The sequence below is a fragment of the Perna viridis genome, chromosome 10 (genome assembly GCF_037379345.1).
Source record: "Perna viridis isolate PV_CMFRI_1.1 ecotype Kerala chromosome 10, ASM3737934v1, whole genome shotgun sequence".
Taxonomy (NCBI): Eukaryota; Metazoa; Mollusca; class Bivalvia; order Mytilida; family Mytilidae; genus Perna; species Perna viridis.
In genome coordinates, this window is record NC_142454.1 from 5,345,209 (window position 1) to 5,355,406 (window position 10,198).

Consider the following 10,198-nt stretch of genomic DNA (forward strand, 5'->3'; position numbering starts at 1 on the left):
TTATTTGTTTTATATATGCATGTTATGTACAGCGCTTTGAGTATATGTATTATAGATACAGCGCTTTATAAGAGTTGTAATAATAATAGATGTAAATTCTTAGCAAATCATACACTACTAATTCCCACTTACAGTCATGTACTCAACGAAAAACATTCGAAAGTCTTATGAAACAAAAATATAATACCGGTATATAAAGCACTTTAAGGCTAAATCCATCGGTACTGACTCACAATTATTACTTCAAAATCAATATTTCAACTAAATTTGGTATCAAACGATTTTATCTAATTCTAAATAGTCACATACATTTGTAGCCTGAAAAAATGTTTCCTTTGACAAAAACTGTATACTTGTTTTGTGCAGCTGTATGAAGTATATCAAGAGGCACTGCCAGTATTATTTGGTTTCAGAACCAACAAAACGTGTATGTACATTCAGCACTACACAACACTTTCATTTAACTTTTCTTCGGAATCTTTAGTTGGATAGTCAGAAAAAAACTTGCCAGACAATCTCCGGCACTACTGGAGTAATAAATAAACCATTTTATGCCGAACACATGCTTCCAGTCACCCTTCTGACCCTCCTTCAGACCCCTTACTCATAGGTTTTTTATTTGAAATTTTGAAGAAAAAAAGTAACGTAAAAATTCTGCCGATTGTCTTTCAGAAAAAAAGTAAATTGAAAACACACATGCCATGAGTGTGTTCTTGGTCGTGGATAATCCTTTTTTTTTGGAATTAGGCACTTGAGATATATTTTTTTTGTTTTTACCACTTCTATCAAAACAAAAAAAAATACTCATGTGGACTAAGTCTATTACATGTTTAATCATTGCATATTTGGTTTTCATTGTATCTTTATATGATTTATTTCATTTCAAAACTATCAAATGAAAATAAAAATTCCTACCTACCGATCCTACAAAATTTCAGAATAGTGCTCGGAAACATAACATTAATTTTTTTTTGCCATGGAAATTTTTCATCAATTGTTTGGCATGCACCAATATCTGTCTTACATACACTTGAAAGTGTTGATTTTAACTCAAAAAGTATTTTGCTAGGTCAAAAGATTCAGCAAATGCTGTTGTAGGCTATACAAGGCTGTATATAGCCTGCATATTATAAATTGAATCACTAGGTCACCGATCGACATTAAATCACGTGATAATGCATTAATTTTTTTTTCACGTCACGATATAACGTATATCGTGTCTCACCCTGTGATGTTCACTGTCTCTACTTTAAAATTGCCGTAATTCATTTTCGGTTTTTAAAAAATTGTTTTCCATAATTTCCTACAGAAAAAAAAATTATGTATCACTTATTGCAAAGCATAACTCAATAATTGTTTTAAAACTGTTATTAAAATGTGTTTGTGTCATGTTACACAGGCAAAATTATTTCATGTGATTTTCACCTGAATTGAGCAAAGAAACTAAGTGACATAGTTCACGTGAAATTCGGGTGAATGGAGCGTTCACGTGAAATTAACACGAAATGTTTACATGAAGTTCGTGTTTAGTGAATTTCTCATAAAAATCATGTTAATTTCATGTGAAGCTCGATTAACATGAATTTCACGTGAAAAATACTTGGCTTATTTCACGTGTTTCATGCTGAGAGGAACTTTATCCAAACTTTTGAGTTTTAAAGTTTTTTTAGGAAGTTGTATTGTTTATCCAATTTTTTGTCAAATTAAGAAATGCTGATTGTTATTCCCAAGAGTGGGAAACACTTTAATACTCAGATATAACTTGTAATGTCCATATCTTTTTGCTATGTTTACTAAGTTGTGGAATATATTGTTCCACAATTTTCTCAATATTATCTGGAATGGAATAGATTGTGTTCTTGTTAAATAGTTCCATGGTATTTTCAGAGAAAAATAGACTCTCAAATACATGGCAAACAGAAAAAGGAAGAGATTGTCCCCTTATTGGACACCATTATGTGATATTTTTTTAACTGCTATTTAGTTTATTTGTTTGTTTGTGTCTACCATTTTGAAATAAAAATATTCGGGATCTGACTTCATACTATGAATTGAGTTACAGATTTTCTACACGCCCTTGCTTTTCTTCAACTCATTGACTGCATCCAAGCAATACTAAGGGTAAATATAGGGGTAGAAAATGGGAGTCTGTTCCGTACAAAAGGTTATCGGATGTATATATAGATATAGATTGTAAAATGACATATATAATTATAAACAGTCATATGTACATTATATAACTGTTGATGATATGTCAGCGAAGCTGAGAAGTATATATATGGCGGGAATGTCCAAGTAGGTGCTTCATAAATTATTAATCAATGGTCACAAAAACACTCACCCTAGAGGAATTTTTGCAGACCTATATTGGTTGATAGATATGTACATTAAAAACATAAATCCGTCTGTTTGTCATAATATAAGTGCAGCGTTGTCATGGAAACCAGGGTCTAAAAGTAGACCACAATGTAATTTTCAAGTATTCTTTGAAATATTTGGCTTCATCCAAGTAAAACAAATTTTTCTGTTACCCCACCACCGTTAAATATCAGTTTGATTAATCTGGTTTTGATAGGCTTAAACTGAACAAAAATGACTGATTAGACATTCAAGTCTAAGAAAACTTGTCGAATTGAAAATGCATTATTTCTGTTAAAAATTATTTGTGACAACAAAAACATAAAAAAAAATAATTTGCAATGAAACTGATCAATTTCTTTGTTATGCCACCAAATGTGTTTATTTCTTCTAAAATTGATCATAATGCACAAAATATACAAGAAACATACATATATTATGATATAACATTACACATATACTTCATTAATCCTTTTTAGCAAATGTTTAACCATAAAATTATATTTTCTACACAACAGGGCTGCTTCTCACCCCTGAATCTTACTCTTAAATCAAAGGTTTTTAACATATTTCTGTAAAGATAAGAACGAGAAACTTTAGCATTAACATCAGGTACTTGATATTTGTCAGTTTTTTTTATGGAATTCCTAATTTCGAATTTTATAATATTTTTCAAAAATGTCCACTAACTAGAATTTTTTGCTTGGTTAACAGATTGCAAAACACATAATTAGGAAAACATGCTTCATAATACCCAGGCTCCAATCAAAAACATCTGTAATGAATATTGAATGGAGAACATATGTCAAAATCAAAGTAATACTGAAAACTTTGTTTCGAACTCATCCGTTTTATCTCAATAAATGGTAATAAAGCATCTCAAAATCAACCAGTTTTAGTTGTAAGTACCAGTCCACATAAAATTCAGACACTGTTAATAGTAGAGTGATAAATGGTGTAGAAAAACACTCCGAAGAAATAACGCTTTTTTCATCTGCATACTAACATAACGATATTCAGATCAGCACTCTCCAAAAAAAGAGAAAGTGGAAAACCATAAATCTATGCTATATCTCTCTCTACCAAAGACGATGATTGTGATCTACCGTCTACGTACTGGATTTTTCAACTCCACAAGAATCCATACAAACAACGCTAAATATCTTGATCTGCAAAATGTACCACCAAACCTCTTTTCAAAACTTGTAACATCTATAGTCACAGCTGTCAAAGAGGGTCTCCAGTCCTACCACAACACAAGTTACTCCCGTAGTGGTATTAATTCAACGTGGATCCTGAAAATTCGAAAGATCTTCTGGAAACCCTCAATTCAAGATATTATCAGAGTACAATAGTATTAAAACATATGATTGTTCAACTCTTTATAGTTCTATTACCCATACTCAGTTAAAATCTCGACTCAAAAAAATTATATCATATTATTATAGTTGTTTCGCAAAAATAACTTTACACCTAGATACAAGTATGTAGTTCGTGATAGAGATTCTTTATTAAAAAAAGTTTCAAATCATCTTCCAAATATACAGACGAAGTTTTAAAAATGCTGGAATTTTTTACCAACAACATATTTGTCCAGTATTGTATTCCAATGGGAACAAATCGTGCTCCTTTACTTACTGACCTATTTCTTCACTCTTACGAGGCTAACTTTATAGCTGATTTAATCCAAAAAAGAAACATCGTTTAGATAGATCCCTTATTTTTAGTTTCCGCTATATAGATGACGTATTATCGTTAAACAATCCTATTTTCAGGGATTTGAAACATCGCATCTACCCAAAAGAACTTGAGATAAAGGATACTATAGATACTGTGAAGTCAGCCTCTTATCTTGACCTATGCTGAGAGATCAATGGTAAATAAAAACTATACGACAAATACGATGACTTTTCATTCCGTATTGTCAACCTTCCTTCATTTGTGGCAATATCCCGTCAGCGCCTGCTTATGGAGTTTTCACATCACAACTCATATGTTACGCCAGAGCTTGTCGTAACTACGCAGACTTTTTGTATCGCGCTAAACCTCTTACAGTTAGGCTTAATTCTGGGACAAATTTATGTTGCTACAGGATTGAAGTCATCATTACAAAAGTTTTATGGTCGTCATTATGAACTCGTGGATCGTTACGATTTATCCATCTGCACCATGACAACTGATTTGTTTAAGGTATCATAGTTTTCCTTTCCTCTTTCGTGTACCCCAGACTTTAGTTTTATGAGCAACTAGGCGCGTATTTCTAGAAAAGCAGAGGACGCTTACCATACCTGTGCACCAGATCCAATTCCCAGTTTTTTTGGTGGAGTCCGAGTTTCTCATTTACTTTTGTAGCTTTGTGTGCATTATTTTAGTTACTTTGTGTTCTTTTTTGTGTTTGTCCCGGGGTTGTGTTCTTTTGGTTTCCGCTGGGGTCTTGGTTCCATGTTTGCTCTTTTAAAGCAAGTTTAGATAGGTACCTGTGTTACCAAATGATACAACAGCAGTACAATTTTTTGAAAATGTTATTATAACTGAAAAAAGTATTATTGCATTAAAAAAACATAAATCTATCAAAAAGTATTAGTTAACAATAGTCATCTGAGTACTGATTTGCATATAAAATTTTAGTCTAAAAGAAGCAATTAAGCTTGTAATAAGATAAAAAAAAAAGTGCTAAAAAGATGATATTCATATGGAATCTGATTTTTCAAATTATTTAAAGCTGTTTTAGCTGCCAAATTTGTTCAGTGTTGATTCTACTGAATTTTGCTGAATCAGTGAAATAAGTATATAGTAATGCAATTGAAGCAATAAATATTGATAATACCTACAGAATATAATGAAAACAACGTATTTTTGTAATCAAAAAAGATCGATAGCTCTAATCTAATTATTTTTCGCCATGATTTCCGAAGATTGCCGACAGGACATTCATCTGGGTTACAAATACTTCACCTTGGTTAAAAATAGCAATTATAAAGGCTACACAGGTAAGCGCATGTCTTATTTTCATTTCATTTCATCTATTCTTTGGTCAGTTTTCAAATTAATTATGACAATTACTATTATTATATCACTATACGTAAATTACAAAAAGATGCTTACGTTATATTCTGACTTTTTTTTACGGTTTGAGTCCGTCAAAGAAACGGGTCTTCCTTGCCGTTGATTAACCACTTTCGTTTTTCGATCAGACTTCTTACAGAATCGACCCTTACAGCACATGCGCGAATTAAGGTCACTGGAAGTTACATGCATACGAATTTTATCTAGGTCGAATTTTTGTCTTGCAAGACAATATATGTATCGAAACCTATTTCATGTATTTAATGCATTTTATTTTGTGGATATCAAATGAAATTATACAGGAAAAGTACGATTTAGGAGAAATAATTCAAAGTTAAGGCATATTTAAACAGAAACAAAAATTTACGAAAACGACATCTAAAGCAGCTTTAAATGGTGCTCATTTCATAGAAACAAATTGACAGAAGTAATTAGCTTTCTAGGAAATTTATAGGAGGCTGAAAGATAAGAATATCGTGATATCTAAAAACATTGTCATTGCATATACATTTGTAATTGATAATATCACAAATAGATATTCAGAAGATGAAAAGTAAAAGACTAGTAGTCGTAAGAATGTATTGTCTGTCAAACAACATTTTCCAGCAACTGTGAATAAACTGAGAACATTCGAAACAAAAATCGTTTTTTCAAGACTAGCAAACAACAAAGTTGAGCAACATTTATTTGTTTAAAAACTTGGTATATCAGGGCATCATTCAGTACAAACTCAAAATATGTAGGCATTAAATTACATTTAATTACACACCATGAAAACCCAAAGATCAATTATAATTGTTAACTGTAAAATGTTACAAAAAATGTTGCTTAAACATAAAAATGGGATTTACTTTAGTTGTAAATATTTGCTATACTATTTTGAATTAGTTCAGTTTCAAATGCTTAAGATAAGATATGATTAGAGCTGACAAAAAAACATCATGTTTAGGTAGATCTTTCTCCAACTGAAATCTACAGGAGTATCCAACAATTCAAATGAAGTAGTAACGGACAGAAGTTAAATAGTCTCGTTTTCTGTATTATTGTATGATCACACTGTATTCATGATCATAAATCGCATTAAAATGTCTCATTACCACCAACACTGTGTATATTTCAGGATGGGAATTATCAAGACTGATTCACGTTGTCTACATAAACAGAACTTAACTAAAAAAGATTGACAAAGAGTAATCAAGAGAATCAAGGTTATAGCGGTAATCAAAAGCATGTAATCCAGGAACAAAGACCAGACATGGAAAACAGACATACACAACAAAGAATATAAAGTAACTAATATCATACATACAAAGTAACAAAAGTAAATGAGCAACTCGAGCTCCACTAAAAACTGGGACCATTGACCAGGAGCACCGGTAGGGTAAGCGTGTTATGGAAATTTGTAACACCTTACCTGTTACTAGGTGATAAAAAAACGGTAGGACTAAAGTCTTCAATCATACAAATTTCTAGCATTATTCTAGCAAAAGACTCATTGAATATTTACACTTCATACATAACTCTGAAATGAATTTTATAGTACAATAATGATAATATAAAAAATAATGGTCAATTTCTTCTATATATACTATAAACTTATATTACTTGAACTAGTGGGTAATTCATTCAACCTTTATTAGAAGTTCGGTCAACACTGCAGTTATATTTAAGCAAACAAGAAGAATTTTGTTCCATTTAAAAATAAATACGTCAAGGGATTTGCCGATCTATACTGTCCCGTGGTGACCTCCAAATTCGAGGAAATTCATTTTCCATCAAGGGAATGGACCTTTTTTACTTTTTGGCTATAAATTTATAATATAGACTATGAATCATACAGTCAGTCAAAAGCTTAACAACTGAGCTCTTCAATGGTAACTTCGGTTTTTGTACATTGTTCTTGAAAACTCGGTTTTTAGCAAGTTTCGTCATTTTCATGTCACAGCCTTCAATATTTTTTTCATACTGGCCTAGTGCTGTACTTATTTTTTTTTTTTTTTTTTTTGGCAAACAGCTGGCAGACATATGTTTCAAATACATCAATTATGAAGGCTATATAGGTTTTCTAAGGGGGTATGCAGGCCCATATTCTGTCAGGAGATACAGCTTGTTGTCTTTTGTCCTTTTTGTTCTGTATCGATCTCAAGAGTTAAATCCTAATCCAACAGATTTTTATAATTTTACCACCATTTTCCCAGGTTTCGGGAAGGAACATATTTGATCCGTCCGCATACTTTATGTGCCTGTCCAAAGCCAGAAACCTGTATTCTTTGTTTTTATATGTTTAACGTTTTTCTTTTCCATAGATAAGGTCAATTTTCGTCTTTTATGAAAAGTTTCACTTTATTTATTTTGGGGTCTTTTTATGACAAACGTATAATGATTTTGACCTTCCATTTGAAAACCCCCTCCTTTCATAGCGGCAGTTAATCTCCGGACATAATTTCAATGGACCATATACGCTTGTTAATTGACATATTAACCATGTGCATCAAAGATTTTTATAGACTTACTATGATTATATCGAATGCAATAACCAAGATATCACGTACAAAGAAACAAATGAATGAGTAACTCGGACTTCACTAAAAATTGGGAACATGGACCAGATGCATCGGTTAATTAAGCGCCCTCTTCTTTTCTAAAAAATATCCTTGCCGAGTTGCTCATAAATTGTAACGCCAAGGGTCGACAAAAAAGGAAAGAAAACTGACATTGTGACCAAATCGGTTCTATTGGTCAGATGGATACTAGTATACAACAAAACGAGCTCATGATGACGACCATAAAACTTTTGTAGTAATCTTGTGGCAACATAACCAAGTTCCAGAAGCCTAATAGTAAGAAGTCGAATACGATACAATAAGTTCGTGTTGTTTCTGCAAGCTCTGCGTGACATATATTATAAGTTTTGATATGAAAAATCCATACGAAGGTGAAGGTGAAGGGATGTTGGCACAATCAACACGCATGTCGAATAGTTGGGTAATGAGCTTTTCTTATCCATTGATCTAAAACAGTTGGTCAAAATATTATGCTGACTTCATAGTGTCTGTAGTGTCCTTTATCTTAGGCACATGAAGCAGAGAATCTATATACACAATTAATGTAGCAAACAAACAAAATACACTAAATAATGAAGATATGGGAAACAAAACGTCACACATAAACCGTAAGCATAAACGATAGACCTTGTGCTCTGGAAGGTTAAGCACGTCCTGCTCCATCAGCGGCACCCGTCATATTGCAAGTGAGTATACTCCGATAATAGTCTAGCAACAGTAATGCAGCTCCCTGAATTTCAAGAGTCACAAAGACGTCCTATTAAAATCAATTCACACTATAGGGCGAAATTATTCAACAAAGAAGCATGATGTCAACATAAATATTAACGTGGACTTTGTTGGAAATTATCCGAAATTTGCAAAATTGAATTAATAAAATGATAATTACTATATTTGAATAAAACCTGATTTATCGAATGCCCCTTTTGTAAAAAAACATCGTGACATATTTTATCAATAATGAACATTATTCATCAACATTGCGCCCTTTAATCGCCATTTTCTTGTCAGAATTAAATTCGTCCTGTCAAGATTTTTGCTTTATTATTTGACATTTTCCAAAAAACTTTATTTTCATGCAAATCAAAAGCATTTTTATTCTTTTTTTAGAAATAGTAATCAAGGGAACCAAGATTCTAGCGGAAATCAAACGAATGTAATACAGGGACAAAAACCTGACATGGAAAACAGAAACACACAACAAAGAACATAACGTAACTAAAATAATACAGACAAAGTAACAACAGTAAATGAGCAACTCGGACTCCCCTAAAAACTGGGAGCATGGACCAGGTGCACTGGTAGGGTAAGCATCCTCTGTTTTTTGTTTTGTTTTGTTTTTTTTTTCAAGAAATGCTCATAAAAAGTCGTCCGGGGTATACGAAAGCGGAAAGGAAAACTACGACACGTTGAACAAATCAATTTTCATGAAGCAGATGTATGAACCGTAATTAACGGTCAACGAGTTCATGCATGACGACCATAAAACTTCTGTTGTGATTATCTCAATTTTGAAGCAACATAACCGTGTTCCAGAAGCCAACTGTAAGAAGTCTAACAAAATCATTTTAATTTCTTCAAGTAAAACTTGAAAAAAAATGCCCGTCCTGTTTATAGTTCAAAGTTTAAAGTTTATTACATTTAGACCAATGGCCTGCTAGGGACACAATAACAATACAAACATATGATTCAATAACAATCCGTATTCGACAAAAAGAATATGCAATTGCGTACATGAGTTTGTTTATAAAGTATGATAAATTATGCTTTCTAATACGACGTCCTTAACAGGCTTTGAGACCACAACTGTGGTTGATTTTCGATTGCTGTATGAGCAGCACGTGACTTATTGGGCGTGGCTTATGTGTGGGTAAATTACTACCTACCTTAATCATGTTAAGAAACACAAATATCATTCCATGTGTATAAACTGTGGCAACATCCCTTCAGCAACTGCGTATGGAGTGTTCATATCACAACTCAAACGTTATGCCAGAGCTTGCCGAAACTACGCAGAGTTTTTGTATCGTGCTAGAATTCTAACAAATAGGCTTCTGGGATAGGGTTATGTTGCTACAAGATTGAAGTCATTACTACAGAAGCTTTATGGTCGTCATCATGGATCGTTACGGTGTATCCATCTGCGCCATGAAAATTGATTGGTTCAACGTGTCATAGTTTTCCTTTCCTTTTTCGTCTACCCCGGACTT